At 35.7% G+C, this 8,986-nt stretch overlaps 1 protein-coding gene across 1 annotated transcript in view; it reads left to right on the top strand.

Annotated features, from left to right (window-relative positions):
* The window catches only part of GAS2 (growth arrest specific 2), a 41,285-nt gene that overhangs the window by 30,776 nt on the left and 1,523 nt on the right, over positions 1 to 8,986 (top strand). The gene's annotated exons all lie outside the window — the stretch shown is intronic.

Genomic DNA, 8,986 nt, shown 5'->3' on the forward strand with positions numbered 1-8,986 from the left:
TTAGGGGAAAAGCTTTTTGTTGAGATTTTTGTTAAAGCATCCACATCCCTTCTTTCAGAAAGCATTGCAAAATGTCTGTAACACCCTGGCTGGGCTTGTGGTGGGGCTTCTCTGACTTTGTCTGCTCTCTGCTTTGTTTCCATTTAGTCCAAAAAATTGGCCTAAATTGGAGGTTTGAGCCCAAGGAGGAGATGCCTTAAAACTCAAAGCTTTGTGCTGCAGCCTGTGGTGTCTGTGGCACGAAACCTTTGCTGTGGGGAATACGGAGATGGAGTGTTTGATTCAGCTCTGGCAGTGTGTGTGTGTGTGGATGTAGAAATGGTCAGTGAATATTTTGGGAAGCCAAGAGTCTGGCTGTGCTTGGCCAGGAGCCATCGAGTAATTTTTTGCAGGTTCTAGTGAATATGAATGTATTGACATTTAATACTTCAGGAATTGTTATGTAATATCCCCTTTTTGCTAATACTGAAGCAAAGAGTCCAATGCAAAAAATGAGAATATCCTGATGATGAAAGATTACRTTGATGTGAAAATAAAAATAATTACATTTTACACTATCATCTTCACATCCACGTTTCTTAGCTGTTTAAAATTCTTAATATCTGCTTAGGAGATGCTTTGAGAAGAAAGTTGCATGGAAAGAATTTCTCAGCAGTGGTGCTTGGCCTTAGCAAGGCTTGTCTAAGGGAAACATCTCTGTATTTTGTCTCTGCTTGGGGTTATCCATGATGCAATTTAAACTAATAGTTGTGTCCTAACAGTTAGTTTTCACTTTTAAGATTAACATAATAACAAAAACTGTTAAAAAAACCAAARTCTTTTTAGAAGAAAAGCTCGGACTAGCTTAATAGATTCTCCAGTCTGGAGGAGCTTTGTTTTACAGCACRCATTCATTTGGCTTTATTCATCATACAGATGTGGAAAAAAATGCTATGAAGATGTATTACAACCCATGAATTTAATACATGTGTTTGCATTTAGGAGCTCTGCTCTGTACCCCACCTTACCTGGGCACAGTGGACTTCATGGATTTTGTGTGAGAGTGTATTTGTATTTGTATTTCATGTATTTATGAGCACAAATGCACATTTGACACGTTGCTGTCCTTGAAACCATAATCCTCTGGCTAAAATTTGAGTGATATCGACTCAAAATACATCAGGGRTATTGTGTTTTCTGGGTAATTTTTAGACAGCCAGGTGGATTAAAAAAAAGGGAGAACAATGCCTTTTAAGCAAATGTGAGAAGGAAATGTTGATTTAACTTTTCTCTGTTTTGGCCCTGAGTTTGAAATATTGATGTCTGCATGCTAATTTTTAACCCAGTCAAACTGTTTTGCAGAACAAATGCTCTGTAATGAAAAATACCTATTAAACCACATACAGGGAGAGGCACTGTCAGATCATTCTGAAAAGATCAGTGCACAAAGATTCTTTAGAAATTTCCTCAGTGCCAGCTGGGAAACTGATTCCTCAATAAAAAATTGGGAAAAAAAAGGCTTTAAAGCTTTAACAGACCTGTAGACAAGTCAAGTGAAGTTTTTAGAAAGTGCAGCAGTGGTTCCCAGTCAGTTCTGTGTTTGGAATATGAGATAGATGGAATTTTGGCCACTCAGGATTTSTTGGATGTGCAGATGGAGTGTGCAGCTGGAGTTGTTGTGGTGCCTCTTCTGTGATAACCTGAAAAGGAGTGAGGTTAAAACAAAACCAAGTCTGGCTGTCTCATGGATGAAGATACATTTTGAGAAGGTATTTCAGTCAGGAATATTTGCATTGCTTTTTTCAGGCTTTATTGGAGCATCACCCGATCACCTGAACAGAAAAAGAAACCCAAAAACCCAACCCCAACAAACAAAAACAAACCCAAAAACCCAACCCCAACAAACACAAACCCAACCCCAACAAACAGAAACAAACCCAATAAAAACCCAAACCCCAACAAAGCAAACAAACAAAAACCCAAGCCCAACAAACACAAACCCAAACAAATACTCCAAACCCCTGCAAACACCTCAAAACAATGTCATCATAGTGAGAATTCATTTTGTAACTATTCACTAAATTCTCTATTGCTCTGTTGGAACATTATCAAAGGAAAAATTGATTTTGCTGGCAGTAAGTAAAAAGTACTTCTGGGAAGGAGGTGAAATCTAAGATGAAATATGGAAGTATGCAAAGAAATACTTGATCCTTAYATACTGAATTTGTCTAAAAGTAGCTCTTCCTTTTGCTGCAATTTTTTGAGGTGTTTTACCTAATTCTTGCTGTTGCAGTCATGATTTAAAAGCACACATGCAATGTTCCCATTCCTATTGTGAGCGCTCGTTTTGCCTTCCTGTCCTGAAGTACAGGACTAAAATGTTATAAAATTTATTCATGTTTGTGTTCTCTAAGACAAGAGAGTCAACACAGAACCTGGCTGTACACAAACCAGCCAGGAGTCAGTTCTAAATCAGAAACAAGTTAACATATTAAAAGGGAAAGGATAGAAACTCCGGGCTACTCTGTTAGAGTAATCAGTGTCTTTTTGGCAACTTGCACATTTTCCCTTTCCAAGATCTTTGCCAGAACCTAGAAAGATCTCTCTTCTGGTATTTGCAGAAAGATATAAAACTGATGAGTGCAAAGAGATCCGGCGTACTAGAATTTACACCCCAGGGAATTTCCATGTGACTGAGTTGAATTTTGTCAGGTTACAGCTAGCAGCTATCAAAACTGAACTGAATTACTAACACTAACTTTAAATAATTCATTCCTGTGTCAAGAGAGTTACCAGACTCCTAAAATCATTAAATACCTCACAGAAAAACAGCACAATAGGAAGAATCCGTGCACTCTTTAAGTCTGATGGCTTCTCCTTTTAACCCCATATATTCTTTAAAATTCCATGCCAAGGAAATGGTTTGTTTTTTTTTTTTTTTTTTTTATTTTTTTTTTTTTTTTTTTTTTTTTTTTTTTATTTTATAAAATTTTTTTTTTTTTTTTTTTTTTTTTTTTTTTTTTTTTTTTTTTTTTTTTTCACTGCACTTTAAATGGATTTCAGGCCTTGGCACCTGGTCAGCCACTCAGAAGTGTCATGAAAGCACAGAAAATTCCTGGAAAGCATTCCAAAGATAAACTTGGAATTCCACAGAACAAAAGTGATAGTATTACCATGATTTTTCCTGGATCTGTCCCATGGAAAAGTGAGGATTAGGAACAAAGTTAATATCAGATGTGCCTTCAAAGTAGGGTTGTGGAGAACAAGAACATTGRTATTTTGTCTTTTATTGCCCAAAATTTACCAAACTTGGTAAATCTTGGCAGTTTCATGTTTGTGTAAAAGACATTGTCATGTGTCAAAGCAGTTTAAAAACCCAACATTAACACATCCAAACAGATGAGTCTGATTTCAGGTGCAATTTATTTTGTGCTAAACTGTTTAGAAGAAAAGCCTGAATAAAAAAAATTCAAAAAAAATACCAATGTTCTGAAGTCATTCATATGTGTACTGTTTGGGAGATTAGCAAGATTTGTTAATGTGGCTGAGAAATTAAATAATTCTGATTTGGATGTTCAAATGCAGTAGCAGTGTAAGGCTCTATACAGAATGCTGGTWAGGAGATTAAAAAAATGGGTGTAATGTCTGTGGCGAGGCAGTGATGGGTATGAAATGAAGTTTTTAACTTCAATTTGTAGATTTTGTAAGCTGAAATGCAGATCATTTCTCTATGGCAGTATAATTGCAGAACAAACACATTTTATGGTCAAATATTTCAGAAGTTTGCTTCAGGATGATGGTGAGTGCTAATCTGATCACAGAAAGAAAGGAAAAAGGTACCAAGAAAAGCTGTTATCAATGAAACAATGAAATATCATGCAGCCATGCTGACATAGATCAACTTCTGCTCATGCTGCCCTCATCAATGCAATTAATTCAKCTCAGATTTGATTTTGGATGGCTATTTTTAGAAGCTGGGAGAGWGACCAGTCATGGATTTCCTGCTTTCCCATTGCATCAAGAGTAAATTCTATCCACGTAACACRCTAGTTTAAATTTTCCATCCATTTGCACTCCTCCTCTCCAGTTGATGCTCCTGGTGTGTAATTCCCAGTATTATTTATACTTTGGTCAAATTTGGCCCAAAAACCTCCATGCAAATCAAATCCCTTGAGCTGTTGTGGATTTGAAATATGTAAAATACTGGCATTTGAATATATTTGACTCTATAGCCAAAGATTTATATATTATATATAATATATAATATTAATATTATATATTCTATGTATTTGGACTGATGATTGCAGTCTTGGATAAATATTTTATGACCTGTAACATCTTAATTTCATTCAGTTCAGATGATTTTCACCATTTTTTAACACTTTAGCATGGTTTTGGTTCGTTCCTGACAGCGCTGCTTTCATRGATTTGCAGTGACATCATTTCATTCCAAATTTATAACATCATGCCCCGTAGACTCACACTGACATCATTTTGAAAACTTTGAGAGGATGCTTTGTACTATTGAAAGGAAATTAAGCCTAAGTATAAACATTATTGAAATTATGCCACCCTTGTTCTCCCCTCGTTACCCCAGTATAAATTAGAAGGCGTTTTAATGAAACCCATGGAGTTAAATAAATTTATTTCAGGCCTGTTCATTTAAAAGTATAACCTCTAGCCTTAATTCAAGCGAGATCTAATAAAACAATCTGTCTCTAGGTACTTTCCAAATGTAATTTTCTTGGTTATGCATGTAGCTTTGTTGATTTAAAAACCAGGGGATGGAGGTTGGGGACAATTTCCAGATTTCTGTCTCTTACTTTGTGACYGTTTTCATCATTTTGGTGTTGCCCTTAACTGTTCATGTACGAGACTGTGGAGAACAGATTTTGAGACTTTTGTGTTCTTTTTTTTTCTATTAGATTTTAAAAGCACATGGARTAATGTTTCCAGCATAGCTAAGAATCATAAAACAGGAGGAATCTGAGGCACTCTGTGGGCAGCCAAGTTGTTATCTGGGTTTTCTGAAGGACCTTACAGAGTCCTGACATGATATTATATTGTGAATATAATCAGTATTGATTGGGGCAATATTATCTGAATATTGCCAGCTCACTGCTATTTTTAAATATTAATTTTGAATATAATTTTTAATATAAATTTTTAATATAATGAAACCTGTTAGAGGTGCCAGTAACCAAAATATTCCCCTCTGAAATCCTTTTCCCATGAAAGCTGCAGGGGACAGAGCTGGCAGTGCACTCACTTCTGGGGACCTTGAGTTCATTACAGAGTGTTCATGTCCTTGTTGTGTTCTTTAACTTCAATTTACATGAAACAATGAAAGATTGCTTCTGTTTATACYGTGCCCTACGTGTAAAGGTAAATTCAGCTGGAATTTGGCAACAATGACAACAGTAGAAGGGTCAATTTTTTTTTTTTTTTGGTGAATTGACATTAGAATGAATCCAAAGGACAGTGGTAACAGAGACTTACTGGGACTCAGGATCGTGAAAAAGAGTGAAATAAAATATTGGAATAATGCATTTTTCACAGATAACTGCTGTTCAAGTAAAAAAGCCCATAGAGAATCATGGATTGGCTTGGGTTGGAAGGGATCTTAAAGATAATCGGGTTCCAACCCTCCCATCATGGGCAAGGAAAATCTAGAATTAATGAAAAAAAAGATGGCAGAATAAGTGTATAATGTACTGATATTCAGTATAATTGCTGTAAAGTGAAGTGTAAATTGTTAATTACTGTCTGTTCACCAGATATACCACAAATAACAGAGCAGATATACAAACATTTGCACATTTTTTGAGGAATATTCTGGCCAGGAGGTGGGACAAGRACAGTTTTCTGTTTTCYCCTCACCATTTTGGRGTGCTGGATTGCCACAGAGTGTTYTAAAGAGAAGCTTTGCACTCCTGTTCCTCTCCTTGGCTCCTTTGTGCTTCTGTTCTTGGGCAGATTTTYGTTTTCTCTCACCTGGAATGCAGGGAGCAGGCTTCCATAAAGCTCATGGGTTGGGRAAAGCACAGGAAATAAACATCCTGTAGAGGAAAAATAGATGGATTAATTACTCAAGTATAACCCATCCTTAAAAAACAATAAATGTCATCTCAATTTTATGCTATTAAAAGATTCTTGTAAGCAATATCCTCAATGTAAGCCACGTTTTAATGAGTCTTTTTGTAGAGGATGGTATAAAACATAGTTTCCTTCTGAAGGACCACATTGTTAAATATATTTTCGATGATCAGACAATTGTGTGTAATTCTGAATTGGTCAGAATAAAGGCCCAATGAATTTATTTACATCTCTATTCTAGGATTGCTAAGCAACCAAGGACAAATGGCTTTTTATGTCTGGCTAGTATATTGTATTGCTTTTAAAAGCTTTTTAAAAGAACATTAGTTCTTTGGCACGGGGACAGATTGATTGTAGGTATAATTCAGCTCCTTTTGGATAATTTCTGATTTTAGCACATGATCTCCACAGGYCAGTGCAGTCACATGGCTGGAACTTGCCCAATTTTATATTCTCACTTTAATTAAACTTCATAACTGCCATCAYTGCCATGATCATGTTGGTGGTGTTCTTCTGTGTTTGTTTCTTTATTTTGATATATTTATTTTTCTAAGCTGCAGTCACAGTGAAGCAGGAGCTAGTACACATTGAAATTGTGCCCTACAGGTTCTTCATCTTCAGGTATTTATAGATTAATACTTATACCAATTAATAATTAATAATTAGATCAATAATTATGAGCACAGACCAATTTAATCCTCAAGCATCTGGTAAGGAGTTATGTTGTGCATGTCTTCATCTTAAAATCTGCTCTTAATTCAACTAAAACCCTGTGACTGGTTTTATCTCAGTTATTGGAAACAACTTTTTAATGTTGATTTTTATCAACAAATACTCAACAGTTCCTACCTTTGAATAGCCAGCAGGCCTGTACACAGATTAAATGGAAGAAATAAATCTTGTTATGCCAAGCCTAGACCCTTGAAAAACAGAATTTCAATATATTTACTTGATGAAGGACATGCAAAAAAATATATCTTAGAGCTTATAATTAAACTTAGATCTCTCATCAATTTGAGGAAGTGAAATAGTATTATASTCATTACATATTATTTTCTCTTGTGGGTTAAAAGTTGCTGAAAGTAATGTCATGGAGAGGAAAAAAGCCTGAGCAATAAAGGCATTATTGAGCTTTTCACCCAAAAATGGTGTAGGCAATTTCTGCATCTGAAAGTGTGAAGACTATTCTGAGAATGTCCAGAAAAATGCAAATATTTCTGGTATTCTTTTGTTGGGAACGTTAAAGCTTTGAAACTTAAGGATTTCCTTTTGCCTGCTTGGTGGTGCCAAAGCAAATGAGGCACAGAATGAGTTCACAGAARGCAGAAATTCATCTCAAATCAAGGTCCTGGTTGCACTGACCAGTGCAGGAGACCTCTCCAGTGCCAAATACTCCTTAGTTCTTCCCAAAGAAGAATCTGCAGACATAAAATAGGTGGCATTCAGCTCCTTGTTGGGGTATCTGGAGAGTTTTTTTGGTTTTAATCAGTTTTCATTATGTGAGGAAATGAAAAAGTTCTGCCAATCCTTTTTGAGATCCTCACTTGTCTTGATTATATCTTTTTTTTTACTCTTATTTCTCATACCTTGAATTGATTGTGGTGTTTGCCTGCCTCCTTGTGATTTTCTTTCTAACTGCAGTCCTGATGTGTTTGATGGTTTTGCCTTTTTTAAAATTTTAAATTATTTTTTGGTTGGTTGGTTTAGTTTGGGATTGGGTTTTTTTGCTGTTGTTTGTTTGTTTGGTTTTTTTTTAATAGGCCATGCTAAGCAATTGAGTTGGATTGCTGTGACTCTAGACATGGCATTTATTTATGTATTTTTTTTATTTATGACTTCACATGTTAAACTGAAATGCTGACAGTCAACTTGAGGATGTCATCATATAAAACTTAATGCTGGGTAAATCAAAATACCTAGAACATAATTAAAAAATGGATGGGTCATGGTTTTCACCACTAAGGGAGCTGGCAACATCTTTAATAAGGGGTAAAAGATGGTGATTTGGGGGAGATGGCTGAGAGTCACTTTTGTGTTAAATTTTACAAAGATCTCAATTACAGGGAAGTTATTGTTGGGTCTGCTGAGCTGGCGGTCCCAGGGGATGGAGACACAAAATAAAATAAACATTAATTAGGCATTTTAATTTCTGCTTCTGCATTTATTTTACATGAACTTACAAGCAGCTGTTTGAAGCAATTTGGAAGGTTAAAAAAACCCCCAAAAAACAGAGAAACAACAGATTCCTGCAGCTGGATGTGTGTGATAACTGAAATCAGTCTGTGCAGGAATTAAAACATCTGTCCCTTCTCATGTGCACTTCCATAGGCAGGCAGAGAGAAAAATTCTGGAGCTGAAGATGCACAGGTTTTTATTTAATTGCAGGGGGTATTTATTTTATTTTATTTTTTTTTTTTTAATTTGGCTGTTTTGAGGCAGGAAATTAGAAGAGGCAGAATGAGCCTTGAGAAAATAGCAAGAAAACAGATGGCACTTTAGGATTCATGAGAACATTTCCATGTACTCCTGCAATCCTATAASACGAGCGTGTTCCCATGCAGCCCACGCACGTTTTCATGATGAAACCCTAAATCACTGAATTCAGTGGTAAAATCTAAATAAAATACCCTCTGCAAGTGACTCAGTATCCTTAAAGGAATGTATCTTAGGAGAATCTTGCCAGTCTGGGTAAAATTAATTCCTTTTCGTACTTAGCAGGGTTTTTATTTTAAATTTGTGCACGGGTTATAAATAAAACTCATATTTTTATTCCTTATTATTCTAACTCATTCATATTCTTACTATTCTAACTTACTCTGAATAGTACCTCACTTCTCTAATACATGATTTTAGAGGTATTTCTTGAGGGGTTAAAGCTTAGTTGACATTATGAAGTGAGACAGAATTGTCT

This window comes from Malurus melanocephalus, unplaced genomic scaffold (genome assembly GCF_030028575.1).
Source record: "Malurus melanocephalus ecotype Western Australia unplaced genomic scaffold, MMel_1.1 scaffold_580, whole genome shotgun sequence".
NCBI lineage: Eukaryota > Metazoa > Chordata > Aves > Passeriformes > Maluridae > Malurus > Malurus melanocephalus.